We start from the raw sequence: 25062 nt of genomic DNA, 5'->3' as shown, positions 1-25062 counted from the left end.
TATACTTCCCTACGGATATAATCAGTAGTAACAATATTTAAAAAATCAGTAGTGATGTTTGAAGGTATACTTCCCTACGGATATAATCAGTAGTAACAATATTTAAAAAATCAGTAGTGATGTTTGAAGGTATACTTCCCTAAACTACTGATTATATCCGCCGTAGGGAAGTATACCTTCAAATATCGCTACTGATTTTTTAATATTGTTAGTATTGTTACTACTTATTTCCGTAGGGAAGTATACCTTCAAATATCGCTACTGATTTTTTAATATTGTTACTACTGATTATATCCGTAGGGAAGTATACCTTCAAACATCACTACTGATTTTTTAAATATTGTTACTACTGATTATATGTTTGAAGGAATACTTCTCTACGGATATAATCAGTAGTAACAAAACTAAAAAATCAGTAGCGATTAGGGAAGTATACCTTCAAACATCACTACTGATTTTTTAAATATTGTTGTAGTAACAAAACTAAAAAATCAGTAGCTATGTTTGAAGGAATACTTCCCTACGGATATAATCAGTAGTAACAAAACTAAAAAATCAGTAGCTATGTTTGAAGGAATACTTCCCTACGGATATAATCAGTAGTAACAAAACTAAAAAATCAGTAACGATGTTTGAAGGTAGAATGTTGAAGCACTAACGTGAAAATTAAGGATTATGGCATATGGAAAACGAAATGAAATGTTCTGCAACTTTAGTTTGATAAGGAAAAGGATATCAGTGAAATGTTGAAGTACATCAGGTTGTTCTTACAAATTGAGAATACGAAGCATAAATATTTTTATGAAACTAATCTGCTAGAAGTAGAGTACTGTTTTACGTAATCGCTGCGTATCTTTTGAAAACGAAGACCGACCAATATTCAAGTCCGTACCAGCGTTTCTAGAGCAAGTGCTCGTTACAACTATATGATATAATCAACTTAAAGTTAAGTTAAAACATTTTCTATACAAATAAGTGTAAGCTTAGAGTGGGCAGGATTTGAAATCCTGACGAATTCTTACAGGCAAAGTAATTACACCTTGAATGCAAAATGCCCCCAGTGACACGGAGGTATGTCTGTGGACTTACAACGCTAGAAATCGGGTTTCGATGAATGTGGTAGCAGAGCACAGATAGCCCATTGTATAGCTTTGTGCTCGACTTCAAAAACAAACAAACAATGAATGCAGAATATTCCACTCTTCATTAATTTTCGGGAACAAAATTTGTCAGGATTCTTGAACTATTGAAACTGGTTCATAAAGCTCAAAATCTGTTGATTGCCATTTCTTAGTTGAAAGTGTCGGTATAAGTGCTTTTACTTCATCAGTTTTTAACGGTGAAAATATATTATAAAGCTAGAACTTTCCTGAATACCTAGACAGCACGGTGTGCAAGTTGGAAATTTGCTCCTTCGTGACTTTCACTTCTTCCAGAAATTTCGATTAAATGTTCATGAATAAAATACTAAAATGGCATTAAAATTATATTTGTGTTCTTAAAAACTAAACTCGTAGAATTACACAATGCATCTGATGATAAAATGTGTAAACATTTCAGCTTAGAGCATTTGATAAGTGAAAACAAACTGTCTTCTAATATAAAATGAAGTAACCAAATCTAAATTATTTATTGTAAAATGATCCGATAAGAATGTCTAATGTTCACCTAAAGATCCGAGTTTCGAAATGTCATGTTTCTGATCACGATTCACAGCTGTAAGCGCGTTGTAAAATTAAGGTTATTTTGTCATTCGGCTCAAAGAGCTGGATAAATTCCTTGTCTGCGGTAGCTCCTGGTTGACTGCCTTCTCTCTGGTTAGTATTTTAGTATTAGTAAAAGCTATACCTCAATCATTAGGGGTCTCTGACCTAGCTGTTTAGCCCACGTGAGAAAAAAAGATGACGTTCAGGTATAAAATACCCATTCCACTACACTCTCTGATAAATTAGCTCATTTAAGAAAAAAAGGTGACGTTCGTGTATAAAGTACACATTCCGGTACAGTTTCTGAAAAATTAACTCATTAGTTCACATTTCTCCAGTTTAGAGACTAATAGTCTTTTTTATGCTGCTGCGTTTCTGAAAAACGGTTATGATTTTCGGTTCTATTTCAGGTATGTCTGGTTGTATTTGTATTTTATTTTAAGAAACTAACATAAAGACGCTTCAGTCTACTTCTAGAGAAGTCGAAAGCATGTAATTCATTGCATTTCAATAACCTACTTATAGGTACATAAGATTCGCACACATTTTTAAACATAACTAACGCCAGTTTTCACACAGCACGCTGTTTTTTAGTGTAAATTCCATATTTTGCTACATCAAAACTGTAACAAACCATATGTAGGTTCCACAATGAAGAACAAAATATCCATTATACAAGGTTTGGTGTGATTTATTGGTTAACGTGTCACGTTGTAAATTTGAGAGTTCAAAGTTCGCGTCTCGTTGTCGTTATATAAGAAAGAAAGTCAAATTTCACTTTTCATTTAGGGCATCCCAAGAGTTGGCGGCAATTCTGCTGACTAGTTGTCTCCCTTCTGGTCTATCAGTTCAAGATTAGGGACGGCTAGTCCAGATAGGCCTTGTGTGTAGCTTTGCACTAATTTCCTAAAGAAACAAACATTATACAGTAATCGTCTTAAAAATCATTTGTAATAGACATTATGATCCACGTGATTTATTCCAACGTGGAACATGTTTGCATTATAAAGTTAAATTGACTTAAAATAGATATTATCTAATATATATAAAGGTAAGTTTGTGTCTGTTTGTTCGCATGTTTCAGCCACCTATTCCTTATACGTTTCCACATTTCTTTGATCAATCAGCACCCAACTTGACATAGTGATACAGGATGACATGAGGAAAATCATGAGGGGGGATTGGACCCTCATCTAATTTCATGGTGATAGAATTCTTGAAAGCAGCATGTGTTTCTTTTCTGTATTTCCCCCCAGTGGCACAGTGGTATGTCTGCGGACTTACAACTCTAGAAACCGGGTTTCGATACCCGTGGTGGGCAGAGCACAGATAGCTCTTGTGTAGCATTGTGCATAACAAAAAAAAACATCTTTTCAGTATTGGTTCCTTGATGTGTTCTTATTGCACTTTTAATGTTTATTAAAAAAATAGAAGCATAATTTACTATCCTTTGTTACAAACGAGTTTTTATTTCACCTGTCCAACGGACGTGTATGTACTTCAGCTAGTTTATAATAAATAAATACATTAATAATAATACATAGATAAGTAAATTAGGTAGCGGTGATAACTTGGGATAATGAAAAGAACTGCTTTGGTAGAAACAGTTTTTAAAAATTTGTGTACGAGAGAAGGAAGACCGTAAACTGTTACTATAATCTGTGTCCACACTACAATACCTTCCATTATTAAAAATTTTGAATAGTTCATTGCTTTGTTGGAAATTATTGTTATCTATCATTCCCTGAGCCTCTCTTGTTTTCTCTCAGATCAAAAATTGTGTTATTAATCTATGTTTGGCGAAAAAAAGTGTTGAAGTTTAGCAAGATAATATAGCCTAACTGCTACACGAACACACCAGCCCACAGTACTAGCTGAAGACTCGCTGTAAGTAGTGTGAAGCTCTAGTGTGACGTCTTATTTCGATCGCCTGAGAGCCACGAAAAGTACGCCTTTGATGCCCAATGGCGAGGCTGGACTTTCACGCTTGCTGTAAAGCAGTGCAAGACATTGTAACTGTCATATGGGAAAAATGCTTTATTGGCTCTTCCCATGAGAATTGTGTGTCGACTCAACATCCCATAGGAAATCTTCATCTCAACGGGTTGATGACTTACAAACCAGATCCCTGTTTCATCTCATTACGAAGAGAAAATGATGGGCACCTCTCTTCTCAACCACGATAGACATCTTTATTCTGAACCTAAAGTACTAATAGTAATTGAAGCTAGCGGTATAAACATTCAAATACTATCCGCCCTTGTTTAACTCTGACCATCGGTTTTGAAATGGTTATCGACGGAAGTACAAATTAATAATTTATATGCATTTATTATTATTTGTACTTTTTCAATAATATGATTTTAAATCATAGTTCCCTGCTAATCAGTAAAAATATATCTGTAATTCATTACGCTATGCATAATTGGTCTAAAATGAAATCCTCAGAGCTTTTTCGTCCGTCATGTTAAGCGGATGATTTCCGCAGAATATAGTTAAATAATGAAAGAACAACCCTCTTGGGGAAGTTTTGAAACAAAAAAAAGTATATTAAGAATAAAAAAGGGGTTGGATATTATTTGTTTTCGCAATCAGAGCCATAATCGTTTTGATGGTGACTTTACATTTTATCTGATAAATATGCAGGAATTAACAGAGTATTTCAAAATTGAAAAGACGTCCATACAAAATAAATGCAGCTTAATTATTATCAAAAACGTATGACAAGCAAAGCACAATTGAAGTTTTTCTAAACAGTTGCCAAATATATGAGACCCTTCGAGGTAAGAAACGGGTCTTAAGATTTTCATATATATATACCAGAAGAACTATTTGCATCATCAATTTTCAGTGACCCATGGCTAATATTACAAGCTCACTGTTTTAATGGTCAATTTATCAATTCCACATTGATACGCTTAGAAACGATGCCAACAACAGAAACCACCTACAGAGAGAATGAATTATATGGCTTTCTTCCTCCTTTAGTTTTATATATTGTTATCGATGAAATAGTAGATACATCGTGAGCTTAACTGACCTTTTATTGGTTGAGAAGAAGGTGGTTGTCTAGTTTTAAAACAGCAGCTGAAACACAAACATAGTCATCGGATGAATGGAGGGAGGAGGTGGAAAAAGTTTTCTATCAGTTGTCCTATGAAGAAGTGTCGAGATGATGACCTTTGAGTAAGACGTTCCACTTCTTACCACATTGAGGAGATAACGAAAATACGCGTTATGCTTTAGTGTGACTTCTTTGATTAACTTAGTTCGGTAAAGTTTTTAATAACTCGCATTTGAAGAACATTATCTTGTTTCACATAAATCCCGTGTTGTGACTCAATTTAATCCTTAAAAACGAGATATCTTCTGTAAAATAGGTTCAGAAAAATAATGATAACAATAATTACCTTCTTTGTTCTAACACACACACCTGTTCAATTCAAATGAATTTTAGGTAATATATAAAGATCAATTAATGCATGTTATTGAACGCCAAGTGCAAAATGCCCAAATAGTTGATTACTAACAAGTTATTATGTTTTCTAGGCCTTCTAAAACAGAGATATCTGGAGTGTAGACTATCAAAGTTTGGTTAAATAGATTCCACGTGTTATATTTTACAAAGCATCTAATACATAAAAGCCTGGAGTTTTTTTGTAAGTTCGCTAATACAGATATTCCCGTTGAAATATTCTATATGGAACGAAAATATATATATATCTGTGGTATTATATTGTACGAGGTTTCCAACAACGTTATATATCATAAGGATCGTAAAGGCGAGATACTTGGTATTATATTCCATATGACTTTCTACACAAAAGTTCTATGTATAAAATATCTAAATATTCATGATGGTGTGTGTTCTTGAAGCTCGTGCTTAGTATTTCAGACCAAATTTAAAATTGTTCTAAAACATCGTAGTGGTAACTTGGTGTCCTTAACTTACTTCACCTATTTGTGGCTTTTCAAATAGAAACAACTTTTTTGAACATTTAATGGTTTTATGTACCTCAGTAAAATGCAAAGTCAGTATCAAATAGATGGTAAGTTTTGAATGGCAAACACTGACGTCAGCACAGCCTAGGAAGGTTGCAGAAAACAACTTAAATGTAATAATTTATACTGAAGTTACTGTAGTTTTATATTATCTCAGAACATCTATTAGCATTAGCAGCATTTTTTGTTTACATTTTATGGATATCCAAATAAATCCTGTCTTACCTCTAAAGCAAAATATAGTTATTGTCTCAAAAACAATTACTATATCTGTTCGACATTGTCCCTGGAGTATTGAAGACGAACGTTAAGTTTAATGTCATCGGGTTTGATCAGAAAAGCTTCCTTTTCAAAATTCTTTACAGTATTGTCTGTTCGACACGGATATGTTACGACAATTTCAAGCATTGTGAAGTAATTTCAGCTTGGTATATAATTTAAACAAAAATGTATTTTATTTCAACATATTTTCACTAGGAAAAACCAAGTAGCTATATTTTCACACTAAGCCTCGTTGCGACCACATGGGAACATATGGTACACGTTTTAAGGTGTTGAGAATGGATTTATGGGAAATCACGAACCTGTAATCTTTCTTGACAATTATTTTTCATTTGTCAGAAAGCACAAAGTTACACAATGGGCTATCTCTGTTTTGCTCATCGCGAGTATCGAAACCCTAATTTAGTGTTATAAACCCTCAGACTTACCATTGAGCCACCGGGGCTTTAATGACAAAGTAAGATAACTACTCGACTACGCATCAGAATGTTTCACACTTGGAAATAAGCTGGAGCTATCTATTCTGGAATCTTTATTGACAAAGCAAGATAACTACTTGGCTACGCATGAATGTGTTTAACACTTAGAAGAAACTTAAATTAGTTGTTCCAGAATCTCTGTTGATAAAGTAAGATAACTACTTCGCTACGTATCGGATTGTTTAACACTGAAAACAAACTGGAATTAGTTGTACAAATGTGGAGTAAGCATGAAAAAGTAATCCCACTAATTGTAGCATCAAACTAAGATAATTGTGTGCGTGTAGTGTAAACAAAATTTTTGTAAATATTCAGATATATCTCATTAGTGAAGCTATTGTAATAATCCTCAGTTTTTGTCTGTTCTTAAAATACACGCACACCTTACTATCTAAATTCGCAAGCGCATGCACTTCATATCAACGGATGTAAATATACTTTAGTAGACATTTTGTACAACAGCATATTAAAAGCTTATCAAAGTTTTTCAAAAGGTCTAACGTTAAGTCGTAAAATAACTTTGTAAGCTTATTTATTCATAGTAGTAAGTACGGTAAAGTTTAGCCCTCACAAAACCAAAGCAAAAAACTTACACAATCTACAATGTTAATTTTATCTCTTTATTGAATATAAGCAGTGCTTAATAAAGGCTCTAATGTTAGACCTAAGACAAGTGGACTTGTAGATTTTGGTGTCTGCGATTAGATTACTTTTGAATTATTCTAAGAATCCTATATTTAAAGAAGTACTGTTTCAATAAAGATACTAGTTTCACCACAAATGTTTCGCGGGTCTCTATTTAGCAAAAAAGCTATAATTGTGACTGAAGTGCTTTCCTAGTTTTGAGGACTGTACGCTAGATTTTCTAGTTTGAAGACACCGGGTCCTGTCTTAAAATATTTTGTTAATCCCCACATTAATGCGTAGTTTAGAAACATTGCGGTCAACAACAACAACAAAACTCTAAGTATTTAGACCCCACATTAATGCCTAGTTTAAAAACATTGCGCTCAACAACAACAACAAGTATTTTATCCCCACATGAATGCCTAGTTTAAAAACATTGCGGTCAACAACAACAACAAAACTCTAAGTATCTAAAATACAATTTTGGCTTTACAATAGAAAATGGTTGCTTTACTGTATGTATGACATAGTGTCACGTGGTATAAGAAATAGTTTAGAAATCAGTGAGGTACTTACTATTCGTGTTATATCAACGCTGGATCGGAACTCGTGAGCGATATTAAGCAAGAATATAGTTCCATCCGATCAAAGACAAATATTTGTTTTTAGTACAGTACATAAGATCATTTTCCATATCTGCACTTTCAGCTGGTTTGCCACAATACCACTAGAAAACTAACAAACTTCTGTAAAATGAATAGAAACGGTACTGTCATATAAAATATTTTATATTTCATATGAAAGCCAGCACGTCTTTACAAAAGCTGTGTCACAAAATTCTGAATATCTGTGTGTTTCTCTAATAATCTTCTTTCAATAATGTTGAGTAACTAAAGCAATACGAGTGTTTTTGCTGATATCATTACGTATGTACGTTATCAATGCTTTTCCTCAACGTGATGGCCTCATAAGACACGGCATTCTGGGTCCAGCTTGGTATATTGTGCCGATAATAAAAATCGTAGTACCGCTTGGTTTTGTGTCGATAATAAAACGGCATCCTGAAATGCCAACGCTAAAAACCACCTCAGTCGTCTTCACGACATATCTCCGACCAGCAAAAAATAAAATAAAATAGAACAGTGTATGTGCGACGCAGTTTTATTGGCACACATGTCTTAAATGTGCTTTTTTTCTTTTTTTTCAGTAGTAAGGTATTCTAGCTTTTTAGACATTTTGTGAAAATATGTCTCTTTCAAAGATATTAAAATTTATTAGACGTTACAAAGATGCTTCTTATGAAATGATATGCTTGTGTCATGCATAAGTTAACTATAACTAAAGTCTAAGTTCTAAAGAATTATACCCCAACTGACCATCAACGTTTCCACAAAATGTTGTCTTAGTTTAAGCAACAAAGAAAAAAATTATTTTGAACGTAGATGTTTAAAGATATGAAAGTTTAAAGAAACTGGCATTTATGGATGAAATAACACCTAGAGGTAAAAAACTAAATAATTCCAGAGTTAAAATTTTTTGAGACTTTAAACTATATTATCTATATAAGTTATAATATAAAACAACAGCATGCTGAATTTCCTGGTAATCATGATATATATAGTTACAATAAGTCAGTCATTTCTGCTATTCCACGTGTTCTTTAGTTTGAACATGTGTTTAGTTTGTTCTTTGGTTTTACGTTTAACACTTGAACAAGTGTTTACTTTGTTCTTTGTTTTAATATTAACATTTGAACAAATATTTCGTCAGTTCATTTGTTTTATTTTAATATGTGAACGAATATTCTGGCCCCGGCATGGCCAGATGGTTAGGAAGCTCGACTCGCATTCTGTCACACCAAACATGCTTGCCCTTTCAGCCGTGGCGGCGTTATAATGCGACGGTCAATCCCACTATTCGTTGGTAAAAGAGTATCCCAAGAGTTGGCGGTGGGTGGTGATAACTAGCTGCATTCCATCTAGTCTTACACTGCTAAATTAGGGACGGCTATTTCAGATATCCCTCGTTTATCTTTGCGCGAAATTCATAATAAACCACAAATAATTTATTTTTGGTTTAATTCTTAACGTTTGAACAAGTGTTTAGTTTGTTTTGTGGGGTGACTTGAACAAAAGCTTAGTTTATTCACTGAAAGCAAATATCGCCATAAATTTCCTATCTTTTACAAATACCTTGACTTATATTTGAACATTAAGTTATGAATGATCTTTATACACTCTGAAGTCGTTTGTAGTGAAATGGTAAAACATTGCTTTCACAAAATCTTTATGACATGAACATTTCTTTCAGTTTATTTTCATGCAAATGAATCCATATGGAACTAATAATTGGTATAATAAGATTTTTATAGGGTCCATCTTTAACTCGAGTAGAAAAAACGTAAACGTATATACAATTCTTATAAGAACAAAAGCTTCAATTCGTGTAACCTTGATTATCTGCTTCCTACAACGCAAATGAGAAAATATTTAATCAAATCATTGTATGATGCCCATAACATTAGATATATCTGTGCAAAATAGTATTTCAAGCTCGTTTAAATAAGAAACCAAGAACAAATCTTGTTTTGTGTTCCATTAATTATACAAAGAAATTTGAGCTCAAGTAGTCTATTTGAACGTCGTAGTGTTTTAGACCGCCTCGTCAGGTGGACGCTGTTTAGATATATATATATATATATATAGTGAGGCAAACGTAGAACTGGTACAGTGGGCACTAATGGGAATATTATGAAAACAACTGAACTTAATAATGCTTTTTTAGAGTAATAGTTATAACTAAATAATGTTTTTTGCCCCACACTATAGTCTGTTTATTACGTTACATGACTGTACTCCATAAAAAGTTCCAAAAATGACGCACAACGTTAACTCAGAAACATTGGTTTTATGTATCAGTATAAATGTTATATCAATAATAAGGTAATGGGTTCAAAATGGGAATTATAATGGTGGTATAGTTTAAAAGAATAATAATGTGATATTCAATGTAGCATGTTTCTGACTATCCTTCAGGCGAGAGAAAATGGTGTGTTTAATAGGCTTATATGTTTTCAGCTAAATCGCCATTTTGCGTCTGGCCCGAGTTAACGATTTCTTGAAGCGTTAAGAAAAAAAAGATAAATTTCTTCAACTACGTGGATATTTGCAGATAGAGGTAATTGTCCTAACGGACGTTCACAGTGTCGTGTATTATTCTCGTTATTTACTCATTCCACAAGTTACGAAAGAAACTAGTATAATATAACTGAAAGAACCTCAAACTTCTGTGAAACTAATAGAATAGCGTTCGTTTCAACGGTTGAAATAAACCTAATAATTAAACTATTTGCCAGCAATTCTCGTTCTGGTGGTGAAAATCAATATTTACACATATATACATACCAACGAAAGTGATTAAATTACATTCTATTAGTCCTTGTTACGGGATGGAATGTACCAGTTATATCTCTGGTAAAATTGTATGAAATTTATTAGAAGCCTTTGGTATACCTGGCATAATTACATGTTATATATCTGGGTTTACTTTTATTTTGGTATGTCCAAGTAGCCCAATAGACTAAATGGACATATTATGTTTTATTCCAGAATGTTATAGTAGTAGTAAGAAGCTAGAGATAAAATACAATAGAAAGCAGGTAGGCGTGGTAGTGCAACAAACACATCATAGTAAATGTGGTATCTTGTGAAAGAACTTCTTCAATGCAGAAAATACATCAAAACACGACTCAGAAGCACATTTTCTCAAGACCACTTAGTTACATTGTGTTGGTAGCAGTGAAGAGGAAAATCTCGTCAACAATAAAATTACAGACATAGTAGCCAGTCTCTCGATTGTTTCATCTTAATTCTATGAAAGTATCTCTATTTTCTGTTTGAGAATAATTGCTCATTGGTGTATTACAAGCATACAGCTAATGATATTAAGCAGTAGGAAGTTTCTATTATCCATGTGCTGTTTTTCTAGTATAAAACTAATCTCTTTGATAGAACATGCCAAACATACTTCCAGCAATGCCATTTAAGAAGAAAATCATTTAACCAGTCGTAAAAATACATTTAGAAAGGAGAAAAAATCGAAAATGTTCCTAAGTGAGTCCAACGAACTTTCGAGCCAGAGTCCTTTGTTTGTTTTGTCTCAGCCTCCATCACAATGCCTATCCGTCCATGGTTGTGTGCCACCATCACACTGCGTAATACTAACAGATCGCGAACGTTGTGTGCCACCACCACCTCCTAACAATATAACAGAACTAGAAGGTTGCGTACCACAATCACATCATCTAACACTTCAATATTGCCTACCACCATCACAACACTTAACACTTTAACAGAACTAGAAGGTTGCGTACCACAATCACATCATCTAACACTTCAATATTGCCTACCACCATCACAACACTTAACACTTTAACAGAACTAGAAGGTTGCGTACCACAATCACACCACTTAACACTTTTAACAAAGCCAGAATGTTGTGTCTACCGACTATCGAAGCGCCTAACACTTTAAAAGAGTGAAATTTTGAGTATCACAGTCTAATGTTATAACACATTGAGAACGTTATATACCACAATCACAACACTTAAAACTTTTAACAGAGCCATGTTGTGTATCATCGCCATTTATGTAAAACCCGCAGACATCATACAGAGCTATTAAAATAAGTAGTTGAGAAGCTCTGGAAAATGAAGTTCCCATTGCCAAGGATTTAACGGCTCTATAGTTCAAATAAATCGATCAACCGTGGTCCACTTTTTCAAATAAATCAGTCAATCGTGGTCCACCAAATTTTATAACAAACAGCAAGAAGAATGTTCTGTTCGTAGACCATTTATATTTGATCTTTAAGTGTAAAATGATATTAGTACAACCCTAATATCTGAAATGAATACTTGAATTATTTATATACCAATATGGTTCTCAGTTTGTTGTCCGAAACTGTGATGTTCTAAACTCATATTCAGTACTAATGAAGAAAAAATATTGATCTGATAAACTAAACTATTGCACTGCAAGATAAGATAGAGAAGGAGTATGCAATATTTTAGCGTATATGTGTGTGCGTATGTTCTTTTGCAACTATGATTATAATAAAATTAACTGTTTTGTGAAGCTTCCCAACGAGGCAAATCACTACACTACACCAAAAAATTAAATTAACAAATAAAACATTTACTACGTATATATATATATATATATATATATGATGTCACAGCCTGAGTGAAGTAGATTGTTCTATGAAAAGTTTTGTTTCCTGATAAGTCAAGTTAGGTATTAACTGTTTAAATGTTCGTGTTTGTGAGGTAAAATATAATTAGATATTTAACATAAGTAAGTTATACAGTCTAATAACTGAACTGTAATAAATTAGTCTGATTTGAATGAGCAGGATTAACATTACTATTGTCATCCTTGTGGTTAGCTGATTTGGTTTGGAGAAGATATTTAACCTAAGTAAGTTATACAGTCTGATAACTGAACTGTAATAAATTAGTCTGATTTGAATGAGCAGGATTAACATTATTATTGTCATTCTTGTGGTTATCTGATTTGGTTTGAAGAAGATATTTAACCTAAGTAAGTTATACAGTCTGATAATTGAACTATAATAAATTAGTCTGATTTGAATGAGCAGGATTAACATTATTATTGTCATTCATGTGGTTAGCTGATTTGGTTTGGAGAATTACCTTTATGATCGGAATAAATACAAAAGTTACAGTCGTTTTCATACGGTTGTGCTTCTTATATTATACGCAATTAAATGAAACAAAGGTATAGCTGTTTAGAAATCCAAAGATGCAGAGGAATATCAAAAACTTTTGCAACGTATTAACACATTTTAAAGGTAGTATTCATCACTATTGTCTTCTACATACCAGAAATATTAGACACAGCTAGAATTTTGCATACAAATATATTTTCTAAGGTTGTTCTTCGTGTTGTTAAACGTTTTTGTGCAGAAGTTTATATGACAGATAAAATAATAGCCCAAGAGTTGGCGGTGGGTGGTGTTAACTAGTTACCTCTAGCTTATCACTTCAGAATTAGGGACGGAAAGCACAGATTGGCCTTGAGCAAATTTATGCGAAATTCAACAAATAAACCAGTTGGTAATTTTTCTTTATATCTTTAAGCGTGACCGTATTTTGATGATATCTTAGAGTATATAATGTTGTTGTTCTGACTGAATCCATTTTGATCATAATGAAAAAAACGTTTGAATAGAAGCTGTGAAAAGTAAGAGCTTAAGAAAATGTTAAAGTTATGTTGCGGTTTGTTTACATATGGGTACTATTTCATGATATTAGAAAAACGCGTAGGCTTAAAAATCAATTAAAGACAAAAATAAGAAACCCCATGGCTTTCAAAAAGTAAACCTTCCTTCTTCGAGGGCTATCTTTCAAAGGGTAAACTCTTATTCTTCAGGGGCCCGGCATGGCCAGGTGGTTATGGCGCCCCACTCGCAATCTGTTGGTCGCGAGTTCGAATTCCCGTCACACCAAACATGCTCGCCCTTTCAGCCGTGGGGGCGTTATAATGTGACGGTCAATCCCACTATTCGTTGGTAAAAGAGTAGCTCAAGAGTTGGCGGTGGGTGGTGATGACCAGCTGCCTTCCCTCTAGTCTTACACTGCTAAATTAGGTCGGCTAGCGCAGATAGCCCTCGTGTAACTTTGCGTGAAATCCAAAACAAACAAACAAACCTTCTTCAGGGACTATCTTTCGAAAGCGTTCAGGTCACAAGGTTTCCTATTTTTGTCTATAAGTACTATTTTCCATTCATAGATCAGTTTAGCTATTTTGTTTCAGAAAATCAGAGATTTCTTTCAGCAGTTATTTTCGTTACACTGATTTCAAGTTTGAGCTTCAAAAACTAAAAATATTTCAAATAGATTTTAGCCCTAATTTTAGTCAAACACAGAAAAAAAAAGTGAATTCGAAGATTTAAAAATGCTAAAATGTCTTCTATCCGAAAGATTTATCTACTTTAATTCTGTGCCTGTTCATGATAATTTTTTGTAGCGTGTAGAGTGATTAGAACTCAACCAAACTTAGTCTCCTGGGAAAACAAAAAGTAATCCAGTTTATTTTATTCTTGCTGCATCAGCAAGCACAACGTACGGAGGACTCTCATGGTCGTGACAAGGTTAAATTAACTGTCCTTAAAAACTTCGGAACATGAAACACAGGCAACAACGGATACAGACAAAGCACCGCGTTAGATGAGGATAAGTCCAAATCATTGGGTAGGGTATCAACAGACGATAAATTAACTGATAAAATATTTCTAAAGTTGGCACTCATAAAAATTCAAAACATTTTAGACGATTTCCAAGAAAGAGAAAAATAATGTTTCATTACATAAGCTCTCCAACAAAATTTATAATATATTTATCCAAAATGTACAACATAGCAATTTGTAAAATGCACGAAATTGTTTATGTAAGACCAAATACTATGTTACTGCCACCAGATGGCAGCAGTACCGAAATAGTAACCCGAGCAATAGAAGTTATTTATATAATTGTAATTGTAAGAAAGCTCTGTATTTATTTCTATCAATACGCATGCTTTTTGATTGTTAAATATCTTTAGAATTTCAAGTTTTGGATGTTGATCTGTGTTTGTTTCCATTCAATGCTTCTATAAACCAATTTTCTATCTTTCTGTATGAAAGTACATCACAAAAGTCATTTGGTGTATGTTTAGGTACTTCTAATTGTGTTCTGTCCTAAGATAAATGTAAACACTAATGGCGAGTCTCATAACACATTACGTAATTTTTACCTAAACTTAGAAAGTATGTTATTACTTGTTATTAGAATTCTACGTACAACATGAAAGTTTGATACCGAGAATAGAAACAACGTTTTCAAAATTGATCAGATTGTTAGATTTCGTTTACCGCAGGTAAAACATGCACGAAAGCAACGCATACAGTGTTCTTCCCTTCATTAAGACACACGTGATGATTACTAATCCCTGAAGTTGTTATAGTCCAGTTACAGTCACCTTTCGTGGAAGGAAGAGAGTTTCTGAAAAAACAAGCAAACGTTTTTCTTCTCATTGAAACCTCGATAATTAGGTATTTCGAACTCAGACTTTTGAGGTGGATGAGGACAAGGAAAGAGGAGTTCTCGGCTATTGGAAAACAATTAGATGATACGACGACGATTGTTCATCCCACACTGTAGTCATGTTTCCTCTAATAACTTTAATTAGGGAGTATAAACCTTTGAGTACGCTTAGAAATTATTTCAAAGAAAAAAACCTTTGGATTGTTTTAGACTATGCATTGTTACATGTACTAGATAAGGATTATTTGTTTTCTAAACTGGGATTTTAACTTTCTTTTGGTATTTTAGAGACAGTACGAAGAGTTTACTTTGTATAGGCGGAATTTTATAATATTATAAAATGTAATACACCACCCACTTTGTACGTGAAGTGCTTTATCTCTAAACGTTCTCGGCTAGACAAATCCCACAGTTAAGTAAGTCCTGTTAATAACAGGAGATTCGATAAGCAAATTGTGTGCTTTTTAACAGCTATAGATTGTAAGATGAGCTGAACAGTGTTTGAAGAGTTGACTTGTGTTAAACTGTTTACAATGGAATAAGCAGTTACTTTATTTCTCACTGTCTACTTCGCAGACAGGCAACTGAAAATGTACAGAATATCTCTCTGCAACAAACTGAGAAAGTATTCACTACAAATACTCAAACACGGGACGTAACCACAATATGGTACAACCCATTATCTACAGCAACGATGCTTTTTCTTCCAGGACTGGATTTAGACTGCTACGAGACGAAGACTTGAACAAGATTGAAACTGAGCTAACACTAAAACTGAAGTAACCAAACAAAAAAGGAAAAATGTTCTTTCTGGTTTTCTCGATCAGAAAACAAATTTTACAAGATGACCATTCCATATCTACATAGAAATATCGGGTCATCAACCCGAGAAGGTCAACATTTCCAAGTTGCTGTATACTACCGAGAATATTGATATAATTCAGAAAGGTTTAATCACTTACTAATGTAAAACAATTAAAATCTTCAAGCATACCTGACTTTCAATATTACAATTATAAGTTGCAAAGCTATAACAAAGTAGGTAGAATATTAAGAATATATTACTCTACTAGTCATTTTGTACTCAAAATATTTTATTTCTAATCAACGTAGCAATGTACTTCATCTTTAAACAGTGAAATACTTTTTAATAAATAAATAATTAAACTTATAAAACATATATATTTAAACAGTGAAATAATTAAACTTATAAAACATATATCTTTAAACAGTTAAATACTTTTTAATAAATAAATAATTAAACTTATAAAACATATATACCTTTAAGCAGTGAAATACTTTTTAATAAGTAAATAATTAAACTTATAAAACATATATATTTAAACAGTGAAATAATTAAACTTATAAAACATATATCTTTAAACAGTTAAATACTTTTTTAATAAATAAATAATTAAACTTATAAAACATGTATCTTTAAACAGTGAAATACGTTTTAATAAATATATAATTAAACTTATAAAACATACATCTTTAAACAGTGTAATGCTTTTTAATAAATAAATAATTAAACTTATAAAACATATATCTTTAAACTGAAGTATGGTGTACTTTCTATATCCTCAATCACTAAAATTAACAAAATACTTTCCACCTGGAAAATTTAATTATTAAATAATAAAGTCCTGGAAAAAACCTTCATACTTTTTATCATAATAAATTTTTTAAAAAGCCTTAATGTAATAGAATATTTTAAACAGTTTAGATGAATAAATATATAAATTCGTCTTTTATAGGAAAATTTGATCAAACCAAGAAAATGTAAAGCAGCATTGCATACAAACGTGAAGAATTAATATTTAATACGAACTTGAAAGTTTTAAAAATAAATAATCTGACAAAAAAGCGGCATTACTTGGCAAATAGAATAAAACTCTGAAAAAAAAATATATTTTGCACTTTATTGGATCAAATGCTAGCTTTTTAGCAATGATTTAATTATCAAAACTTAATGAAAATCAGAGGGAAAAAAACTGGATCTAGTAAAACATTAACAAAAGACCGAAGAATCCAGTAACCAAGCAGCTTGAACATAATCAAATATATGGAGATGTTGGAAAAAGAAAAAGGTTATATCTGACCTGAATGGCAGCTTAAAAGCGAAAAGAAAATGAAACGTTCACTGTCTTGTAAGGAACAAACACTTGAGTTTATTTTCTAAAACAGTACATTATAGGAAGTGAAAATTCAAAAGTTGCAACTCGAAAATTATAATTCAGAAGAATTTGGTTCTTAGACGACTGTAACTTGTATTCTTTACTTAAACACTTTCACACATCTACCTATGCTTTGTAAGTCATTTGACAAGAAAGTTGGTTATGTGTCCGTACTTAACATTTTTAATCTAAAAACGTCGCTTTCATGACACAGAAAGGTCTAAGCTATTTTTATATATCCGCGGTGTGCAGTTCATAGATAGTCTAATGTATTGCTTTCTGTTCAACAACAAACAAATATTTTGAAATTGAAAAACATTGTTATAGACATATTTACATTAAAAACGTCTGAGAACATTACGTGCAAACACAAGTTAAGTACTTAAGTTCATCAACAAATATTTTTTTCCTTCTAATTATTATTTCTATAGATGTAATTTAATTAAATTTAGTTATATTAGAACTGTACGATATTTTAAATATTCTAACGAATATCGCTATAGGAAAAGTGCGGATTTGTTTGCTTGGGAAAGAAAAAATAAAACAATGTATAACATTGAACCCCAAAACAAAAATTTTCTGTAACCACATAAGTTACTTTTCTTCCTTTTAATTAAAAAAATGTTGTGGTGGTGAGTAACTAGAACCAAGAGAACACCAAAGTCATTGAATTTCACTATTTTTAAATTGCACAATGTTTGGAAAATTCACTTGTTTTTGTTATAGTATCTTGGTAAATATGGACTATCGTTACAATAAAGACATACTTATGTACTAAGATCAATGATCGTACAAGATTTAAACTATGCTTAAGCGTATGTTTTGGTTGGTTTATTAACTCTAACAGTGTGTATAGTTGCAATACAGCAGTCTTAATCATTCTAGAAATATGCTTTTAAGGGGATATACTAGCCCCCCCCCCCTCAGCTCCAATCTCTGACGGAACTGATCACGAAACCACGGACACGGGATATGAACACACTATGAATAGTCATGAAGAATGGTGTGCTTTCGTCTAAAATTTCTTCGTCACAACTGCAAGAAATTCTTATCTTAATTCTCAACGTCACGTTTTCTTTAGTTCCACCAGAGCATTTCCGAACAGATCTGAAATTACTATACCATAAATCTTTCCATGGTCTCTCTTAAACCGGTTTGGAAATATACTTTGTCTTTTGTTTGTAACTAGGGATTATAAAAACTGGAATATGTAGAAGGCCCAAAAATCATTCACCTGGTTTTCGAACTGTCCCACAGGTGCACGTGGTAACGCAATAGTCGCAAAATTCCATAGAGGATATCTAAATATTCTTGCTTGCTTCGCTAGTGTTCAGAAAAACGCAAACCTGTGCGTTGCTGTATACTAGGTTTCAATGTGAAAGTCAAAACTTTTACTATGAAAGAGCTGTCTTTAGTCAAATCATTCTAGCGTTATAAGCCTTCAAATTTACCGCTGAGCCACTGAGGAGGGCGAGTCAGATTGGTAAATAGGAATATGCACCTTTTTTTCAAATTAGATAGTTTATAGAATGTTGCACTTGACCACTATTATCTAAACTCTTACTAGATTTTAACTACAGAAGACGTATCTGTTCAAATATAATACATTGGAAATGTTTACGTCCATACCCATCAGTTTATATGAATGCAATGGAAGTTGAAGCTTCTTTTATTTGTATTTTCTCAAAATTAATGCCCTTTTGCTTTTTTTTTTGTTTTAGATTGTATACGATGTCTTCATTTCCAACATAAAAAAAACATAGAATTGGAACACTAATTTAATACAAAGAGAAAAAAAACATAATATAGAAGTTTAGTGTAAGATCAACATAACATCTTTCTTGCACGTGTTCAGATATTCAACGACACAGTATATGGAAGTTGAAAAGCTAGAGGAAGAAAGGCTGAACAAAACAAAAAGTGGTTGGGGTAATCATGATTAAATGAAATAGTGCTTATTTTGTAATAAGCATTATACGAAGAAGAATCATGATATTACTATAACTTATTTCTTACTAAGGTTGGGGAGACTTATTAAAGCACATGTGATTTGGTAGTAGATTATCAACATATATCGTGGAAGTGTCTTACTGAAGTTTATGTTATTTCAGCCTCTAGGGTCAGGATGAATGTGTAGACACAACCACCACCACAAAGTACTCTCTCTCTCTCTACAAACGAAGCTAAAGAACGGCAGTAGTGAAAAACATAAATTTCATTTTCAACTGGAACGTTAGATGGTATATTGAAGTCCATACGCATCGTTGTAAATGCACGTTTAACAAACTAGTTTCACCTAGTCAGTTCTAATAACTTGTATAACATAGTTGACTGTAGTCGTTTTTTGATAGTAAGTTCAGGGTATTTAGTGATCAAAGAGGGAAGTTTATTTTATGATTAGTGAACAGACAGTAACAATAAGGATTTAAATATTATTAAAGCATGTTAGTTGTGCATATTATAAGTTATAGTGTTGAGATTTTGGTTACACTCATTCTATTGTTCATTGAAACTGGTGTATCATAAGATTTCGTAATGATTGATATTCTAAAAATGTAAACTTTGTTGAAACATTGTCGGCAAACGGAATCTCTGGGATTAGTAAGCTGTTTAAAGTTAAAATGTAGTGAGTCATGTTGGATGAAAATGATGCAAAAGTTGAGTTCGGTGTGTGGTAGATATTGTAGAGTACAAAGAAAGAGATAGTGTAGGTTCCATTTTATAATGTCAGAAATGCTATACGAGAAAAAATGAAAAAAAAATCGCCAGAACCCTTGTTTTTAAATAGAGATTTGCCTCATATAGATTGTGGTTTAAAATTTTGTTGAATAGTCAATATGGTTTCACTAGGAGAAAATCTTACCTTACTAATCTTTTGATATTTTTGAAGAGGTTACTGCTTACGTAGATGAGGGGTACTGGTGTGGATTTGGTGTATCTGGATTTTCAGAAAGCTTTTGACAAAGTGCCACATAAAAAGCTTGTTAAAAAGATTATATCTGTAGGTGTGAGGGATAGGTTGGCTAATTGGATAGAAGAGTGGTTGGATGAAAGAAAGCAGAGTTGTTATAAATGAAATTCTCTCAACCTGGAATAATGTCGCAAGGGGAGCACCTTAAGACTTGCTATTAGAACCTCTGCTCTTTTCGATTTCCATCAGGGAAATGGATGAATAAATAGTCAATAAATTATTCAGATTTGCTGAAGATATTAATATTTTTGGTGTTGCTAGCTGTGGGGAGGATGTAGCTGCTATACAAAAGGATTTGATTATATTATGTGGTGAACTGAGCGATTAAATGGCAAGGTAATAATGCATGTAGGTTATCATAAATTGAATTATGAGTATAATTTTCCTGAGAATAACCTTAACAATGTTGTGAAAGAAAAGGACTATGGTGTTATAGTTGATCAGTCACTTAAGCCATCCAAGCAATGTGTTGTTGCTAGTGGCAGGGCAAATATAATTTTGGGTTGTATCTACAGAAACATTGAATTCCAGTCTAAATAATATATAATGTCATTGTATACGCCATTAGTTAGTTATATTTAGAGTATTGTGTTTAGTGCTAAGCTCTTTATCTTGGAAAGGACATTGAATTGTTGGAAAGAGTTCAGAGAAGGGCTACTAGGATGATACTTGGGATGGAAAGATTGTCATAGGAGAACAGGTTAATACAATTTCTGAAACTGTTTTTTCTTGAAACAAAGAGGAGTTGTGGGGGGGGGGATCTGATTGAGATGCTTTAGACTATTAAGTGAATTAATAGTGTTAATGCATCATCTTTTTTCGTACTTATTAGTAGAACTAGGGGACATAAATATAAATCCTGGTAGGAGAGGAGTCATCTTCAGCTAACACAGCTTTATTTTTGTATCAGAGTGGTTGGTCTTTGGAATGGGTTGCCTTCAGATTTTATGGTTGCAATTGATTTAAGGGAAGGTTTGATAAATATTTGAATGATAAGTATTTTCATTTAAAGTATAATTTAGCAGATGGGACGGCCTAGATGGACCAACAGGCTACTTGTTGTCTAAAGTTATATTATATACGTGTAAAAAAATGCTACTTGGCTGTATTGACTCTTATGGTTTTTGATGTTGGTTACTATCGTGTTCAAAATAAAAGTGCTACTTTGCTGTATTGACTTTTATGTTTTTTATATTGGTTACTATCGTGTTCAAAACAGACGTGCTACTTGGCTGTATTGACTTTTATGGTTTTTGATGTAGGTTACTATCGAGTTCAAAACAGACGTGCTACTTGGCTGTTTTGACTTTTATGGTTTTTGATGTTGGTTACTATCGTGTTCAAAACAGAAGTGCTACTTGGCTCTATTGACTTTTATGGTTTTTGATGTTGGTTACTGTCGTGTTCAAAACAAAAGTGTTAATTGGCTGTATTGGCTGTTATTTTTGGAAAAGAGTGAAACTGCAAAGGCAGAAGCAGCGAAGATAAGAGACAATGTATACAATATTACCAAAAGTATTAGGACGACACATATTTCTTGCTAGTAATGGGTCCGTTGTCACTGAAGTTCGGTGTTTCTAAAGGCAAAATGTTGCGTAAGATTTGTAAAGGTCAGCAGATGCCATAGACAGCTAGTTGAAATCAATATACCAAGAGGAAAGAAGCCCGCAAATCTCCAAAACTGAAATGATATTTGTTATGGCGTATTCCTGGATTAAGAATCACGTTTGTTTGCCCTCGCGATAACAGAAGGTTATGTGAGAGTTACAGTAATAACTGAGACGACACAATTTCTCAAAGGCTTTATGGAATAAAGTTGGCAAGATAACCAACGATAGATTGCAAAGAAAAGAAAGGGATGGCCTGGAAATTGTAAAATAAAGAGGATATTATGTGAATGGAAGCAGCATATGTAGTTGAATAAACAAGTTCATGGACAAAAATAAACACACCCGGATCTACACGATACACGCAAGATGCTAAAAATAAAGAAGAATGAGAAGAGTCGCTTGCAAGTTTATGTTCTAGGTCTAATTAAATTCAGAGTTCCAACCGACTTTGAAAGTGGCGTCACCTTTTCCGGTTGAGCCAGTCACAATCAGGTAAACCAGCGAGACGCCTTTCTTTCCACGTGATTGTCGGATTGGTAAGCCTCACAAGGTGGTCGCCAAAGTCCAATAAACCAATGAGAAGACAGAGACAGTCTGAAACTGTAACAACTAAAAAGAAAAAGAGGGTGACAACAAGCCCCAGGGGTCACCACTGTAAATGGCAATACCAAAACTTTCGGTTTTAAATGCAAGTCAAAGAAATTGTATCACAATTAGTGATATTTCTAATGTGTGGAAAGGTATATAAGCAACTGTAACATTGGCGGTATAGGAGTCTGAAACATTTCAGCTTGACTAATCGCAGCCAAACCTAATATAAGTAGCATAATGAATAATAGAAGACCAGTAGACGTGTTAACGTGAAATATCAGTCTAGCTTCCCAAAATTAACCTGTCATTGTACCACGCAAGTTTTGACATATGTTATCACTGAAAAACATTCATATGATATTAAATCCATCACGTACTATATGTGAAGAGTCCAGTGCATCAGTCCTTGAGCCACTCATCATAGCTATAAATGCAAGTCGTCGTCGATTCTCGAAGAGCTCTGGGAAAAGATACATGGTAAAGAATAAAGGAAAATTAACATGTGCAGCGATGAATCATTGTCTGTGTTTGTCTGTCTTTGGATTGGTCAGGCAACTCAGAATAGTGTGCAAAGCATACTTTGGCATGCAAAGCCTGGGGGGTCTAGGGACATGCCCCCAGGAAAAAGTTTGAAAAATAGGTCCTCTGAGATTTTACTATAATTATTTGAAAGTGTTAACAATTTGCAAGCACTTCTTTATAATTTACAAAAATTGGTGCTCACTGGCACTTATACTTACCATAGTTATACGTAAACACAATCATGTACACTTGTAGATTACACATGTAATATATTATGCATTGTTATACGGATTCATATATACTAATATAAGTCTATCTATTTACCTAGAAACAATTTTTGAACTGCAAGTTAAAGTTTAAAAAGACCTACAGTTACTGTGATAAAATGTTGGTCCGGCTGCTGCCCGGTCTGCCGAACCGGCTCCGGCGCACATGTTTTACATATGACTGTGTTGTCTCAGTTGTGAAGAGTAGTGGACAGAGCTTCAATTATAACTATTTAGTAAAGGGAATTCTGTAAACTGAAAGAAGTGTACACTATACTATTACCCTCATTAATATAAATTTAAAACATAATAACCTCTTTCATTAGTCACAAAATTAAACTTTAACAGTAACTTTATCTAAAACAACCACTTAGAGCAGTGGTTCTCAAACGTTTCAGCCTCGCGTACCACTTTTGGTTAAATTTTTTGAAATTACAAACCCAGGCCTAATTATTAAAAAAAAGATAAAAACCTAGTGACAAAAATTCATATTTTTAAAAACTTATCCATTAATGCGAAGGATGCGATTGTTTTTTCTGGCACGATTAAAGAATATGTGGTACCATTTCTTTCAATGTTAAAGAAAGAAAATACTGACGAGTCTATGCAAGTATAGGGTGAGTCTATAAGTGAGGAGAGTAAGTAGTATGTATATGTACGTGGAAAGCTCAGATATGGCTTATTACATGTTTTATGATTTTTTATGTTAATTGTGTCGTGTACCACCGACATTAGCTCCACGTATCACCAGTGGTATGCCTACCACAGTTTGAGAATCCCTGATTTAGAGAATACTAAAAACCGAACTTAACAGTAGTTGGTGAGGATAATATTTAGAATTGGGAGAAACAGTAGGATTGTAGCTGTACATACTTCCATTGAGCCACGTCAGTCAGTGAAGTCGCTCTCGAGAGTCCCCAGGAAAAGAGGGTAGGACTGAACACAGGTCATGAAGGGTGTAGAGAGATGCCCGGTAAACATTTAGGTAATATTAAACAACTCATCACGATTTTCATTAATGTTTTCTGTAGCCAGTCTTATTATACATATAACACTATACGTTAACCACTAAATTTGACTGTTTTTAAGTTATCAAATTTTAAAGTTAATGTTTTTAAACAAGTAAAAATTGTTCACCACTCTAAAAGTAAAGTAAGAAAAAATCAAAAAGCTTATGAAATTTTTATTAATCAATCTAATCTTATTAGCCAAACCAATAAGAACTATTTAAGTTATATTTTCAAATGTATCAGAAACATAATCGAAAAAAGTAACAACATTAGTAAAAATTCCTATCATAAGCGATATAATCTCAAAAGTTATATTCATAAATGATAAATTATAAAAAAATGGATTTGAAATTAATGACCTTAAAAACGTGAAAAATGTATTTTTACTTTAAAATATCAACCATTGTCAGCGAAAAAAAACAAAAACCACGTATTTTGCTTATTCAATTATCATCCCAAAAAAGGTTGTCAGATACTATTTTCTCTTTTTTTTGTGGAAATTGATTGTATATGCTGAATGTTGTCCAAACTTATAATAAAGGCATTGAAATCTTGGATAGGCCCGGCATGGCCAGGTGGTTAGGGCGCTCGACTCGCAATCTGAGGGTCGTGGGTTCGAATCCCCGTTACACCAAACATGCTCGCCCTTTCAGCCGTGGGGGCGTTATAATGTGACGGTCAATCCCACTATTCGTTGGTAAAAGAGTAGCCCAAG

The 25062-nt window shown here is 33.2% G+C and overlaps 1 protein-coding gene across 1 annotated transcript in view; it reads left to right on the top strand.

Moving 5' to 3' along the window:
- LOC106458076 (transmembrane and TPR repeat-containing protein 2-like) overlaps positions 1-25062 on the top strand; it is a 266838-nt gene that overhangs the window by 65083 nt on the left and 176693 nt on the right. The gene's annotated exons all lie outside the window — the stretch shown is intronic.

This window comes from Limulus polyphemus, unplaced genomic scaffold, assembly GCF_000517525.1.
Source record: "Limulus polyphemus unplaced genomic scaffold, Limulus_polyphemus-2.1.2 Scaffold413, whole genome shotgun sequence".
Taxonomy (NCBI): domain Eukaryota; kingdom Metazoa; phylum Arthropoda; class Merostomata; order Xiphosura; family Limulidae; genus Limulus; species Limulus polyphemus.
This window is presented reverse-complemented; position numbering and strand designations above follow the sequence as displayed.